Here is a 15,171-nt window from a genome sequence, read left to right as displayed (position 1 = left end):
AATTGTAAAATTGAAACAATAATTTTAGTATTGTTAAAATTAGTATCTAGTAAAATTTGATAGTGTAAAATCTTAATTAATCAGTGTGTGTTTTGAGCCGACAGAAGCTGATATTGGGTGACGTATTATATTTTGCATTATTTTGACTAGATTATTTTGAAATCAGCTCCACAATCCTAGTTAATTAAATTAATTGATTGATTTAATTAGAAATGAATCCAGATAATGCATTACACACTTTGTATTTTATATGACGTAAATCGGAGATCCACAACCGGACATCAACAGAGGTGGTCCCGGATATTTTGTTTGGTGCTATAAAGATTTACATTATCCTTAAATTATGAATACGAGGCTATAAAAATCGTGTCTATACTCTAGACCGCACAACGAGTTAACTCCACGTTTGAACGTAAAATTAAACTACTTAAAACAAAGTGTTTAAATGAGACAAAATAACTAACTGTGGAGCTGGGATCTGGATATATCTAGATTGATTGTATAAAACTGTGCATAATTGTGTGTCCTTAAAATTTACTTTATTATAGAAGTAAGAATTGTAGATAATATCTCTATTAATTATGTGGGCATGTGTGTATTTTAGATAAAATGATGTACATAAAGCCGAAAGGGTTTTTTCGTTTGAATATTGCTTTTCCCCTTTCAATAATTAGTATGGCTTAGGAAGCAAATATTCGGCCAGGAATTAATTAATGTAATAAAGTTACTTAATTCCCAGTCTAAATAATAAATTCAGTTTCTCTTCTTTTTTTTTTTCTAAATACTCAACTGTATGAGTAAATAAACAATTATTTACCAGAAATAAATGCACTTGGGTATAACTATCATCTTTTATTTGCTATATTTAGATACATTTCCTAGACATTTAATAATGGAGATTCAATTTGTTTGGAGGCTAGACTACCATATTATAATATTAACAAAGCCATAGATACAAAGAAACCATGTATCGAACTAACTTGAACTCCAATATTAAGATTTTCTCATATGACCTACATACCAATCACAATTCCTTTACTATTAAGTAAAATTTAGGCTAGTTTTTTTTTCAGCAATTCATCTATTTATAATACTAGCTCTTATTCAGCATTAAATAGGGATTAAAATTGAATTAGCAGTCTAATGCAGACCGATGGAATGACTTTTGTCGTTACAATTATTGATTTGGTAGAAAATTCACTCAATAGCTAAAATAAGGTGGTGTGCTATAAACTACTAGCTACCGCGGTATAAACATCGTCTTTCATCAACATGAACAGCTTTCACCGGCTCACTACTGAGCGCGAACTTCATAGAGAACTCTCAGGCTTGTAGTTTTCCTCACGATGTTATTCTCTGCACTAAACAAGTGATGTTTTAAATTAATTGTAATGTATACGACTACGAAAGATTTAGGAATAGTTGTCAAAGTTTCGAACCCTGACCTTCTAGTAGATAGAGAAATGACTTAACCACGGTGCCATCGCGGTTAATAATCATTTCAAGTAATGGACAAGAGGCAACGAGCATCGATGGCTGCGAGCAGACAAAAGGACAGGTATAAACCTTTTTTTTTTTGTGTGTCATTGTTCCGCTGAGTTCTTGGGAGACCGAGCGACGCATTCTGGTAAAACCTAGGGACATTCGAAAGCATTAATTCGGGAGAATTAATAATTTGATATCCATGACTTATAAAGTCGGATTTAATTAAAAAAAAGGCACACGGTCGATTAGGTGGCTCCTGGCGGCAGAGTTCCGGCACACCAACACACGCCATGTCTTATAAGCAGCGACTTCCCGACTTCTAAATTGGCCAATTTAGACATAATATAACAAATGAATATATATACCAAAATATACCATGGTAAGGGGCGAGCCCAGAGCTCATTGAAAAGAACCTAGGTTTCCGTACCTAGGCAATTGAAAACGCTTCGCAGCGAAACAAGGGAAGTTGACTGCAGCCCCAATAAAAATGTTTAAATGCCGAATACCGGCGCAGGGATTCCCCCGTGCTAGAAGGAGCTCTGGTCAGTAGAAGATGGCCGAATCGGCATATACATGTATCAACCGACCTTTCATTCAAGCCAGAACGTATAAATTAAACTTTTTTTTTTCCTCCTCAGGTTTTTTCTCTTGAGAGAGTAGAATGAGTCAAAATAATAATTCTATAAGATAAAGTTCTTCTTTTAAACCGCGAAAGTCTGGTAGTTTGATTGGGGACGTCTACATTGTCCACCCGACGTATTGTGCCTGCCAATATACTTGGCATTACGTGTATTAACATATAACTCCAAATGCTAAAGGTGTCCCTGAGTTTAGCCGTTTTATTTATAATAATTTCCTCATTATAGCCAATCACCAAATATTAAACAGAGACGATCCACGTACCATCACAGTTTGAACCGCCCGCCGACCTTTCGGAAGTCAGTCCGCTCCTCATCCGTTGAGCTATTGAGGCTCTTTTTTCTTTGTTTAATATTCAAATCCTTTGTCGGTGAAATTTCCTAGAACCGCAAGCGAAACCTAGTGAGTACAATATGGTACACACGTAATCTTGTATTACTGATATAGTAAAAATATGCAAAGCATATTTTACGGTGTTTCGGCAGAATATATGCCACACCACCGCGTCCCGATTTTAGGAATTCAGTAGGTAACCTTTTCGAGGCATATTTTCCTCGCCTCACTCAACGCGTTCAGTTTTGCTTTATTTGAATCAGAATGAAAATGATTATAGTACATACTTACAGTAACTCATTTAAAAACCCCCCAACACAAAAACCTATATTAGAAAACTAGAAAACAGCTGATAACTTTCAAACGGCTAAACCGATTTTCTTCGATTAAGTAGGTATAGCTAAGAGCACTATCGATCAAGCCACCTTTCAAACAAAAAAAAAACTAAATTAAAATCGGTTCATTCTTTTAGGAGCTACGATGCACAGACAGATATATACAGATACACAGATACACATGTCAAACTTATTACACCCCTCTTTTTGGGTCGGGGGTTAGTTACTAAGCTTTTTCCTGTAACTTCATTCACGTGGCTTGTTATAGGTACTTACAATTTAAGCTTTTACGTATAATCATTGTATTAACTAACTCAGTAGACCTTTGGACCTAGAAAGGTGAAATTTTATACTTAGGTACTAGGTATACCTATAATATAGACAAGGAATAAATTCATAGCTTCTCAAAGCGAAGCCGCGGGCGGTTGCTTATTAAAATATTATTATACAGACTTTTCGTATTTTAACGAATTATTTACCTAAAAAAACAAGATGATTTGATTATACGCTCTAAAGCTTTTAAAATGTAATCAATAGCTTAAAGTAAATACTACCGCCTCTATTTCCGTGGTACATAATATTATTTAGTTTATATTACGGTCTAGCGGTTTATTAATTTTCAAATGCACCTAATCGATACCTACATATTAATACAGTAATATACTAATGCAATAAATGTAACTATGTTTGTTCTTCCATTCTATAATTTTATTATCGATGCCCGTTACTTCATCCGCGTAGATAAAAAGTAGTCTATGCCCCTCTCTGGGATGCAAGCCATTTAAGCATCTTTATTCTATGCCAATAAACGGATAAATCGTGAAAAGGTAACAGACAGACAGATAGATACATTTTTGTTTTTATAATATAAGTATGGATCATCATCATTAACATCACCATCAACCCATCGCCAACTCACTACTGAACACGGTTCTCTTCTCAGAATGGCAAGGTTTTGACTAGAGTCCACCACATTGGCCAAATGCAGAGTGGAAGATTTCACACACCTTTGAAAATTATTGAGAATTTTCACGCATGTAGGTTTCCTCACGATTTTTTCTTTCACCGTTAAATCAAGTGAACGATTAAAACGCACATAAGTCCTAAAAGTTAGAAGTGCGTGTCCGGAATCGAACCCCCGATCCCCCGACATTTTAACTACTAGACTATCACTGCTCTATTATACTGGTATGGAATATATTAGTTTGGATTATAGTATATTAGTATGTATAATAAGTAATATCATATTAGTAGATATGGCTGCATGTGCATACACACAATATTTTAAGCAAAGCTAGTTTAAAGTATCTAGCATCTTCGCACTAACATTTCAAAAGCAAGAACGTACTTGAAAGGACGTAAGCACTGAAAATTTTCCCAGAGAGCTTCAATTAGCATGTGAAATACGAATAATTAAACGCAGTGAAACAAGGAAAATCGGGGTTTGATTATTATATCATATGTGGTTAGCAATTACGGAGCATAATCTACAAATGAACGCTCTGGTTTTGGTTTCAAGCAATTTGCATTAGTTCAAATTAAAAGGCTTATATATTTCTACACGTACGGGGCTCTATTTGAAAATTACACTTAACTAAATCGATGTTAATTTTCAAACTGATTACCCTAATGCCCGCGACTTTGTGGATTTAGATTTTTTTTAAATTCTGTAGGAATTTTCATTTTCCGATTTTTACTTAAAACCTACACGGCTTAAACAGGCCTAACTTATTTATCTACTTAATATCCATACAAAAAATCACGTCAATCCGTTGCACTGTTACATGATTGAAAAATAAGCCGACAAACAAACACACTTTCTCATATATCTAAAATACTAGTAACTAGCCAACTCACAACAGCTTTACTCAGGTTGAATTACTAAATTTTTTGTCTTAGTTAACTAAGTTGCTTAGAAAACTTTCATACAAACTCAGTGTCTTTACTCAGGGGCGGCGCGGGCGGGCGGTTTGAGTTGTACGTATCGTATTGCTCGTAGCTCTCTAACAATATCTTAAGCGCAATACATACCTGCAGAGTGGAAACTTTATTTACTTTGTCAGGTTAAAGTAAAAAACACGAACAAAACTCGAAGCGGAACCAGATTGTCGGTGATTCTCAGATTTGGCGCAAATCACATATCAGGTCAAATAAAAAAATAATGAATGAAGTTACAGATGAGAATTGCATTACAAAAGAACTCTTGTATATTCAGCTACGGGTGCCCCAAAATTCAAAATTGTAACTACAAAGGTTACTTCAGAAATAATATTTTTGATATTAAAAACTCACCTCCTTCTACGGGTAAAACAGGAGTCTCAGGGAAAATCGCTATGATTTTCAAAGAAGACGGTTTTAAACGAGCTCGAGTTTTTCACATATTATTATATACATCCTGAGAAGCAATTAAAATGCATTTTTACACGTACGAATCATTTAATTACGTCATAAAAAAATAACAAATGTTTGGCACAGAAAAAAAGTCATTACCTGCAACTGAGATGGCACCTCCAAAATATCCTTCTAGTATACATATTGCCATCCGTTCTCCCCTGCCCCGTACTAAGTCCTAATCAGCCTATCTAGGCATGTTGCGGAAAGTGGCCGTGCACTTGTAGAAAAAAAAATATTTACGCTTTTGGTGCCAAAACTGGTGTTTGGCACGACTTTTCACTCTTTGCCTTCAACATCATTTTAGGACAAATAATTAGTTTTTCTTAATAACTTTATTTTCTTTCATGTACTAATAACAACATAAGTATCTAGTTTGATGTTCATATATATTGCATTTTAAAATACGACGTTATAAAATTAAAACTGCCAAAACCTCATTTACGCTCTATCATTACCGTAATTTTCCTTCCGTTTTTAAATTGAAGGTAATGATGTTGAATTGAAGGAGGTGATCAATTTTTCAGGAAATAATGTTGTTCCAAAATTGTGTAACTAATCAGTTGAATTAGTAGCCCATATTGTTACAAGCAATTTAGAAATAACTATTCAAAATCCTTGCAACTCGAGGTATTTCAATATTAAAAATAACCATCATATATCGATTTTAGAAACTACCATAGTGAAAAGAAATAGTCAAAAAACGCGCGAAAAAAAATTAGCGCAGACTAAAAACACAAAAAACAAACAAAAACGAAGAACTAAAGAAAGATCTAGAAAAATATGCGAAACGTAAAGAAGAATGATGGAGTCCTTTCATTCCTTCTTGGATATTAGGGCTGCAGCAGTTGTTTTCTAGGTCTCCCTACGTTTGGTTGCTGTTTTGACATGGTTCCACGAGAATTCCACTCTTTTAAGGTCTGCTTCAATGGGCCTCCTCTAGGAGTTTGTTGTTCGACCAGGTCTCATTTGACCGCCAGGCTGCCAGGTAGGCAGGTTTCAATAAATGCCGCTTGAGCAACGTTTTCTTCCTCTCTTCGCAAAATATCCAATCACAATCGCCTCAAAGCTATTTCCTTATTTACTGGGAGTTGCTGGCATTTGTACCACAAGTCCTCATTTCTGATCGTGTTAGACCAGAAAATGCGGGGAATAACACTGAAACTCTTATTGTGGAAAACCTGAATTCTGTGGATTAGCGATATAGTTGTTTCCACGTTTCACACCTGTATAAGAAGACTGAATTTACAAGCGATTCAAACAGAGAGAGCTTTAGCTTTTATAATCCAGTTATTGACATCAGCCTCGGCACCGCCGCTAGGAGAAATGATGCTATCGAGGTTATAGAACTCCTCCACCTGTTTAATTGGTTTGTCTTCTAAATAAAATGGTTCTGAAGCAGTAGAACTTATCCTCATCTTCACTGTTTTCTTTGTGGTAATCGGCAGACTAGTTAAGGAACTTTGTCTTGTAGGTATTTTTATTTGGACTTAATGTATTCGAGTCAATCTGATATGAGAACAAGGTCATCCGCATAGTCAAGGTCTTCAAGTTGCCTACTGCTCCATGATATCCCTTTCGGACTATTGGTGACACGACGCATAACTTCGTCGTTAAGCAAGATAAATAACAGTGGTGAGGAAGACATCCTTACTTAACTCTACGGATTATTTTGAGACTAAAGAAGAATAGAAAATCAAAACTCTTTGTTGACTGCAAGACAACAAAGAGTACAGAGAAAAAAAATACTTGAAAATTAAAAAAACATACAGAAAAAATAAAAAGAAGTAAGCCGATTGAGAAAATACTGTTTAAGATAACAAGGGATTTAGAAGAAAATCATCCACAGAAAAATAATGTGCTCCTTGTGAACATACTACTCCTATAGTTATAAAAGATGTTATTTATTCGTCAAAACCTCTACAATTGACGTCAAGGGCTAGCTTTGTGTAATATACATTGTCGATGGTGTATGTCAATAATTATTAGGCTTTTGTTTCGACGGTTTGACGTGTTTTCGAATAAAATGGCGTATCGAAATGACCATGGTTATTAACTTCTTGTAGTATATTTCAGTGGCGACGAGGATGGGATTATATAAAAAACCTTTACAAGAAACTCTATCAGTTAAACAAATAAAACGGAAGAAGTTTCCAGGAAAGCCAGGAATTCACCAAAAGTAAAAATACTTTCTGATGTACGTTTCCATTGGACTAATACTCCTTTCTTTATTAATGGCAGATTAACTCTTAAAGATAGTACGCGTACGACTGATACTGGTCATGTCTGAGAACATGCCCCAGATAACCGACCTTTCTGCATTTGATCGCCAAAATTAGGTCTCTATCTTTACCGATGCATCTTTGTCATTTTTATTTTTTGAACCCAACTTACCCGCAGTAATTTTCAGTAGCAGTTGCTTATTGCGCAGTACTTTTTTCATTTTCATGAATAATTCACGGGCAATTTCAATTCAGGTCTTTATTTCAGAATCTGGATCCCATTCTTCATTTACCCATGTACCAAGATATTTGTGCATTGAAACTCTTTCGAGTGTTGTACATGTGAGAGTTCTTATTGAGGTTTGTTGCGGTTTTCTTGATACTGTACATAAACTTAGTCTGCTACATTTATAAACGCTATCTATTATTTTCTAATGATCTTGGGAACTAGAAGCCAAAAAAACAGTATCATCAGCGTATCTAATATTATTTATATTTATTTGTTTACCTTGACATCCCATTCCTTATTTTCCAATGCTTCTGAGATGATAGCGTCTCAGTATAAGTTGAACAGAAGCGGAGATAAGATGTGTCCTTGTCATACCCTATGGCCTACCGCTACTTCATCTGTTTCCTCAACTTCAACTATTACTGTCCCAGTCTGCCACCAGTAAGGGTTCTTAATGACCTTTATTTCCTTGCCAACGAGTTCAACATACTGCAAACGACGAATAAGTACCACTTGATGTACACGGTCAAAGGCTTTCTCATAATCAATGAAGGAAATTCATATATCAGTTTGCATGTCTCTATATTTTTGGACTAGTACGTTTATAGCAAATAATGCTTCTCAGGTTCCAACACCAAATCTAAATCCAAACTGACTCTCATTGAAGTAGTTGTCACATTTATTTCTAATCCCTTAAGAGCTGATAAGTAGAAACATCTTTGGAACATGACTCATGAGGCTGATAGTGCGGTATTCATTGCATGTCTTAACATTCCCAAGATGTTGCAATGATTCCTTGACATGTGTCTGCGAACATATCATTTTCTATAAATCGTTTTACAAATTCTTTTTGACTTCAGGGTTCAAAATTGGTTTAACTTTATCATCAACTAAGATGTTTATATACGACACCCTTCGCAGGTCTACCATTTCTATGCAAATTAAATAATCATGTTTTCGCTCATACTGTTCTATCACCAAACATTTGTTTTCGTGATAATATGCTCTCGCAGCATGATTATTTTATACATTTCAAGTAAAATTTATATGTCTGGAATAATATTTTTGTTAATGTTTGCAATATTTCCGTTATTAATTCTGTTTACTTGATTAATAAGATGAAGAAACACGTTATTTTTTGAAAATGAAATATTGCTTCATTACCATCAGATAAACATCAACGCCTTCTCCACCAAAATCATTACCAGCACACTAGAAATCATTACCTTCAGTAACTGAAAATTTCAAATGCATATATCTCTGAAATTCATGGGTGCAATTTGATATAACTTGGTCATTCTTTTTAATTTCACCTATATTTTAGTTTAGTTCAGCAATTTTCACAATTTAAAAAATTCTCTTATTTTCTCCGATTTGCGCCAAATCAGAGAAGTACCCTTGTGTGCTTTTTGACTCGCTGCGCACCGCGATGTCCCAAGTAAATAAAGTTGATGAATTGAGTTGCTATTTAAAAAAAACATATGTGCCGAAAGGAGAACCTCCTTCTTTTTTAGTCGAGTCTTGTTAAGTCGATTAAAAAAATGCTGCGTCTTAATATAACCATTCCACTCTGCCTTGCGCCTTTGATTGTTTTGTAAAACCTTTTTACAAGCATTTTTAGCCATTAAAAATGAATGAAGTGATCATTTTATTTTCAATCAAACTTAAAATTATAAAGGGGAAAGTTTGTGTGTATGTGTGTACCTATGTGTGTGTGTATGTCTGTTACTCCTCCACGCAAAAACTACTGAACGGATTGGGCTGAAATTTGTAATGGAGATACATATTAAGCCCTGGATTAGCACATAGGCTACTTTGTATCCCGGAAAATTAAAGAGTTCCCTCGGGATTTTTAAAAACCTACATCCACGCGAACGAAGTCGCGGGCATCAGCTAGTTTTACATAAATTCTACTCCATTTACAACCTCTCGCACTGCCAAGGGTCACTGGTAGAGATCTCTTATAGAGATAAGTGCTTCCCTGTCCACCACTTTTTCTTTTTTTTTGTTACAACTTTCTAGTACAAATAAAAAAAACCTTATTTATTTATCTAAATTATAATTAAATTAGTTAACTTCTCAATTATATTTAAGAGAAATTAATTTCTACGCAGTTTCTATTAAAATAGGACTGGTTGCGTATTTTCGTACCACCTGAGCTGCGCAAGACTTGTTTAGAACAAGCTTTACTTCGAGGGAAAGATTTACTTACCTAAATATTATTATACATCAAAATAAATGTATTAATTATGTAGGTACTTAATAATATAATAATTGTTAAATCAAGCCCGGAATAAGTTATTTTAGTATGTCATACGTGGTCAACAATTGGAAGCATAATCTACAAAACATGGTCGCTTTGTTTTTGGTTGGGAGCAATTTGCATTAGTTTAAATTAAACGGCTAAATATTTATTAATGGATGCGGGTGGGGCTTGTTCAACATTTTGGTGCTTATGTCATAATATTACATGAACTAATTACAAATAACTAACGATTTCGGTCATTAAACATCGTATCGGTTAGTTTTGGGTTTATGTTCCGCATGGCTAAGTATTACAGTTTAAAGCTACTTCCTAATCTAGTGGAATTTTGCGTGTGGAAATCTACGTTTGGAATTTGGCTACCTAAGAACGATACTTTAATTAATTTCTTAAACTGGACCTTTTCAAGTAAAGATTTTTATAAAAACCTGTGAGGATGATACTGCCACTGTCGGAATAAGAATGCCATAAAGCCTACGTTGTCGTATTAGTTCACAAATTGCGAAAAACCAAATTGAATTTGAATTTCGCGGGCAGGCCGGTCTCATGGCCCTTAAGAACACTCTCGATCAAGCCACCTTCGGTTCATTCGTTTAAGAGCTACGATGCCACAGATAGATACACAGATACACACGTCAAACTTATAACACCCCTCTTTTTGGGTCGGGGGTTAATAATATCTGTACGTGACATTAGAATATGGGAGTGCATTAACCGCGCGAACAATATCTAAGCCTAGAAAAATTCTGTGTGCATAGGTGTTTGCGCTCGCGGAATTCCTTTAGACTAGACTTTCGCATCTGTGATAGCTTAGTAGTTAAAACGTCCTCCTCCTATTCGGGAGATCGGAGGTTCGATCCCGGGCACGCACCTCTAACGTTTCGGACATATTATGTGCGTTTTTAAAAACTTAAATATCACTTGCTTAGCGCTGAACGAAAACATTGTGAGGAACTCTATACCTGAGAGCTGTACAGAATGTTAAACCCACCATACAGTTTATTAGTACACTTCGTAGCTATAACAATTCAGGTATACAAGTAAAGTTTATTGGAACAAAACATAGGGCGTGACCACATCAACAGAAGATTGCGACCTATACGAAACTCAATAAATCAATGAGTGAAATAATCGAGAGGCAATAAGCTAGATTAATTTAATAAGACTGAGGTTACTGTGTTTACAGATTGATTTTAACAATTTTCATCATCACTCTCATTTAATAATTAAGGTGGACCCTGTAAATTAAATAAAACGCGCACCGAGGGTTCCGTATTCGGGTATTTTTTCCGACATTTTGAACAATTTTAAAAGTGCGGCAATATTTTATATGAGACGTAAAAAACAAAAATACGAAACAGCGCGAGTTGAGCGCAATAATTTAAGATGTTTCCCTCTCAGGTTTTATTTAGGTGCAAACTTGTGTACCGCAAAGTTTCTTATGGAGATACACATTCAAAATAAAGTTTATAATTTTCTAAAATTGAGCGCAAGGAGACATACTTGCCGACGCGGTCGGAAACTTTCACGTTTCACTGAAATACCTAGTTTGCTCATTGCAATAAAAGATGAAAATTTTTGACGATAGTACCTAAGAACGAAAACACACCAAAGGGACCAAAAACATTAACCTACCATAGACATTATGATGTTGGGTTCATATTATATAATTCATGCTCGGTGATGAGTAAGACAGAATATACAAAACATCCGAGAGTGGAAGAGATAGCACTCTGTGACCGAATTGTGCGTGTGTGTGTGTGTGTGTAGGTACGCTTAGGGTACGTTATGTACAGAATCAGTTCGGAATCTTTAAATATCGCTGTCGCTTATAACAATCCGCTACCTTAAATTTTCATTCGCGTTAAATATCGCGCATTTACGAGTAGGTAACTAAATCGCCCCATATCACGTGAGACACGCGTTATGGTGGATTGCGGCCATTCAAGCGTAATGGCTACGTGATGTATTGCATAATGTCATGTGGGGAATTAATGTGTTGTTAAGATAAGGGAAAACCTTTTTTTTAAATGTCTCTTTATGTTGGTATGCGAAAATGAGCAATGCGGTAATATGCCCGCGGCTATAAGAGCTGCACATTGCAAAAATGTCCCATACAATAATATGACTCCTTCATAATATCATACCACATACCACTTCCTGCATTCTTTTAATGCTTATGCGAGTCTGGTTGCTTTCCACAAATAACTCTAGAATGTTACAACAATCTACTCTTTTATTGTAACTTTTTTAGGGTTCCGTACCCTTATAGGATCACTTTGCTGTCTGTCTGTCTGTCTGTCCTTACCTTACCTACCTACTTTCACGCCACAAATTTTGCTGATGGAGATAATTAATATACCCTGAATTAACATTTTAAGCTACGTTCCCGGGGAACTTTTTAGGATCTACTCCTTCTTTTACACAGACTTAGCTAGAAACACTCTCGGTCAAAAGCCACCTTTCAAACAAAAAAAATAATTTAAAATCGGTTCATTAGTTTGGGAGCTACGATGCCACAGATACATAGATACACAGATACACACATCAAACTTATAACACCCCTCTTTTTGAGTCGGGGTTTAACAATAATTTTCCTTCCATTTACATACATCTTAAACATTATGGATGCAAAAATTAAGCAACTTGAAAAGCAATAAAAGCACCTAAGAACACGCGCTATCTCCAAACTTCCTGCTAATCGACGAGGGGTAAAGCGATCCAAGTTTCCACATTTGCAGAAATAATTAAACGAAACCCCCTTTTCTGTGGATCTTTGGGAGCTTGCGTACACAATTTAAGACTGTTAAGTTTTTTTCATTACTAGTTAGCCCTTTACTGCATTTTCACTTGATGGTAAGTAATGATGCTGTCTAACTTGGAAGAGGCTTTAATTGGAAGGGGTATGACAGTTTTACAAACTCTCAATTCGTTGCAATCTTTTTTTTATATTTTTTATGTATGTTCCCCGATTACTGAAAGACACCTAGACCGATTTGATTATTATTATTTTTTTGTTGAAATTACATGTGTAGAAACAAAAATTATTTTTTACTTTTTAGTACCTACTTGTGGTTTTTGAAGTCGGTTTTATTTTTCTTTTGAATTTTTTTTAAACTCTGTAAAAGTTCGCCACATAAATCAGATTTAGAAAATTGATACTGAAATAAACTAATTGTTAATTTTTCAGAATTATATTTTAAAAATATGCCCTAATACAATACTATCAACTTTAACATTCAATTAAACAAAATATATACCTAACCGTTTTGTATTCCTTATTATTTTCACTAGTGTTAGAGGATTCCTTAAAAAAGAAATAAAGTGACTACAATCGACTGTGTGCGCAAATTCTTATCGGAAGGTGAAATTGAACTTGTTTGAATGCCGACCTCCCTAACTATTTACCTTTCGCCATTATTGAAAAACTTTAGACACATTGCTCTACCTTGCTGTAAGAAAGTTACCTAGTGATTAAAATAAGTTGAAGATATTGTAGTCTATTAACTTGGGTACGAATAGGTACTTACCTACAGTTTATTTGATTATTAAAACCTGAATACTAAGTCGTCTTATGCCTGTGAAATTAGGAGATTCGTAGAGGAATCAGAGTAAATGACAAAGACCAATGTGTTGCGAAGCTAAGTGGCAATGGGTGCGATATTGGGTTCCCAAGGTGCTGGAATGACCATAGACCGGATGTTGCAGATTCCCCACTAGAATAAAAAAAATAGGTTGACAGACGACATCAAACGAGTCGCAGGGAGTCGTTAAATTCAGGCGGTGGCCGTGGCGCATGGAAGTCCCTACAAGAGACTTTGTCTCTATTTATTGTTATATTTAAATAATTAAATCGATGAATTGATCATGTGTATTCTCGAGCACAATTTGTGAGTGTAACATTTGGGAATTGGAAAACTGTTTCAACCTGACCATTAACTTTCAATTTACAATGTAAATCCCACCGTAACAAGATAGTTATATTGATTACGAGAGCCTTGTGTAACCACCGAAAAACTCAATAAGTTTTTTCTTGCCTTAAAGCGCCACTATACTATAATGGCAGCTTTATTGCTGGTATCATCTAGGTTCTAGCCTATGGGCTAATCCTAATATCCTAATAATATTATTATAAATCCTAATAATATTATTATAAATGTAAAGGTGTGGATGTTTGGATGTTTAGATGTTTGGATGTTTGTTACTCAATCACGCAAAAAAAAAACTGGACGGATTTTGGATTTTGGAATATTACACTAGTTCGAATAGCTTGGTTCTTTTGAGCCTCCTTTTGATTTTCATATAATTCATGCTAAAACCAATTCTGGTAACATGCTGTCATTTTTTGAAACAAGCTCAAAGGTTTCTGAAGGTAGGTACTAGGCACATAAACCACTCGCCAATATTATAAGCTATAGTCTGTGTCGCTACGCGTGTGTGTCACACACACACACACAAGCGTACAATGTGGTCTTCACTTCTTAAAATAAAAATTATATTTATATAATTGCTAAAATCATATTTATATTTATATAATTATATAATTGCTTTGTCTATTTTGAGTGTATTTATCTTTGGCTAACATTAAAAAACCAATCATGCCACGCGTAAAAAGATAGGTAGGTATTCAAAACATCTTAAATTCAAAAATAACTAAAACGTATTTGCAGCCTAGTGCTGGCAGGCTCAATTGCTGTACATTCATTCAAAGGCCTCTTTTAAAAATAAATTGCTCTGAAAATCCGCTTCGATTTATTTTTGTGAATAAACCGAATCGCTCCTCTCTGTAAAAAGGGAATGTAAGGACAGAGTGTAAAGCTAGGTGTTTATGCGTGTCGAATCGCCCCAATAGGATTATAATGTTGTGTGGACTACCTATACAAAGAGAAGATCTCTTTGTATAGGTTTAGGTAGTCCATACCTATTCACGACATGAGACAGGACTACTTCTCGCAGTTTGCATGGGTAAGTACGTGTTTACTCGAAAATCTCTATAACTTAAAATTAATAAAAATCCCCGACACAAAAACTCTATAAGAAAATTAGAAAAGAGCTGTTAACTTTCAAACGGCTGAACCGATTTTCTTCGATTATAGCTAAGAACACTCTCGATCAAGCCACCTTTCAAACAAAAAAACTAAATTAAAATCGGTCCATTCGTTTAGGAGCTAAGATGCCACAGACAGATACACGGATACACACGTCAAACTTATAACACCCGTCTTTTTGGGTCGGGGGTTAAAAATAATTCTTCATAAGATTCGTATTTGTAGC

At 35.1% G+C, this 15,171-nt stretch overlaps 1 long non-coding RNA gene across 1 annotated transcript; it reads left to right on the top strand.

Moving 5' to 3' along the window:
• The first annotated feature begins 7,122 nt into the window (after positions 1 to 7,122).
• Positions 7,123 to 7,778, top strand: LOC123865136. Its single transcript, XR_006795915.1, has 2 exons — positions 7,123 to 7,380; positions 7,674 to 7,778. It is a non-coding gene; the product is annotated as an uncharacterized LOC123865136 (long non-coding RNA).
• Positions 7,779 to 15,171: the final 7,393 nt, after the last annotated feature.

The sequence above is a fragment of the Maniola jurtina genome, chromosome 5 (genome assembly GCF_905333055.1).
Source record: "Maniola jurtina chromosome 5, ilManJurt1.1, whole genome shotgun sequence".
Lineage (NCBI taxonomy): Eukaryota > Metazoa > Arthropoda > Insecta > Lepidoptera > Nymphalidae > Maniola > Maniola jurtina.
The sequence above is the reverse complement of the archived record's forward strand: the minus strand, read 5'-3'. Positions and strand labels throughout refer to the sequence as shown.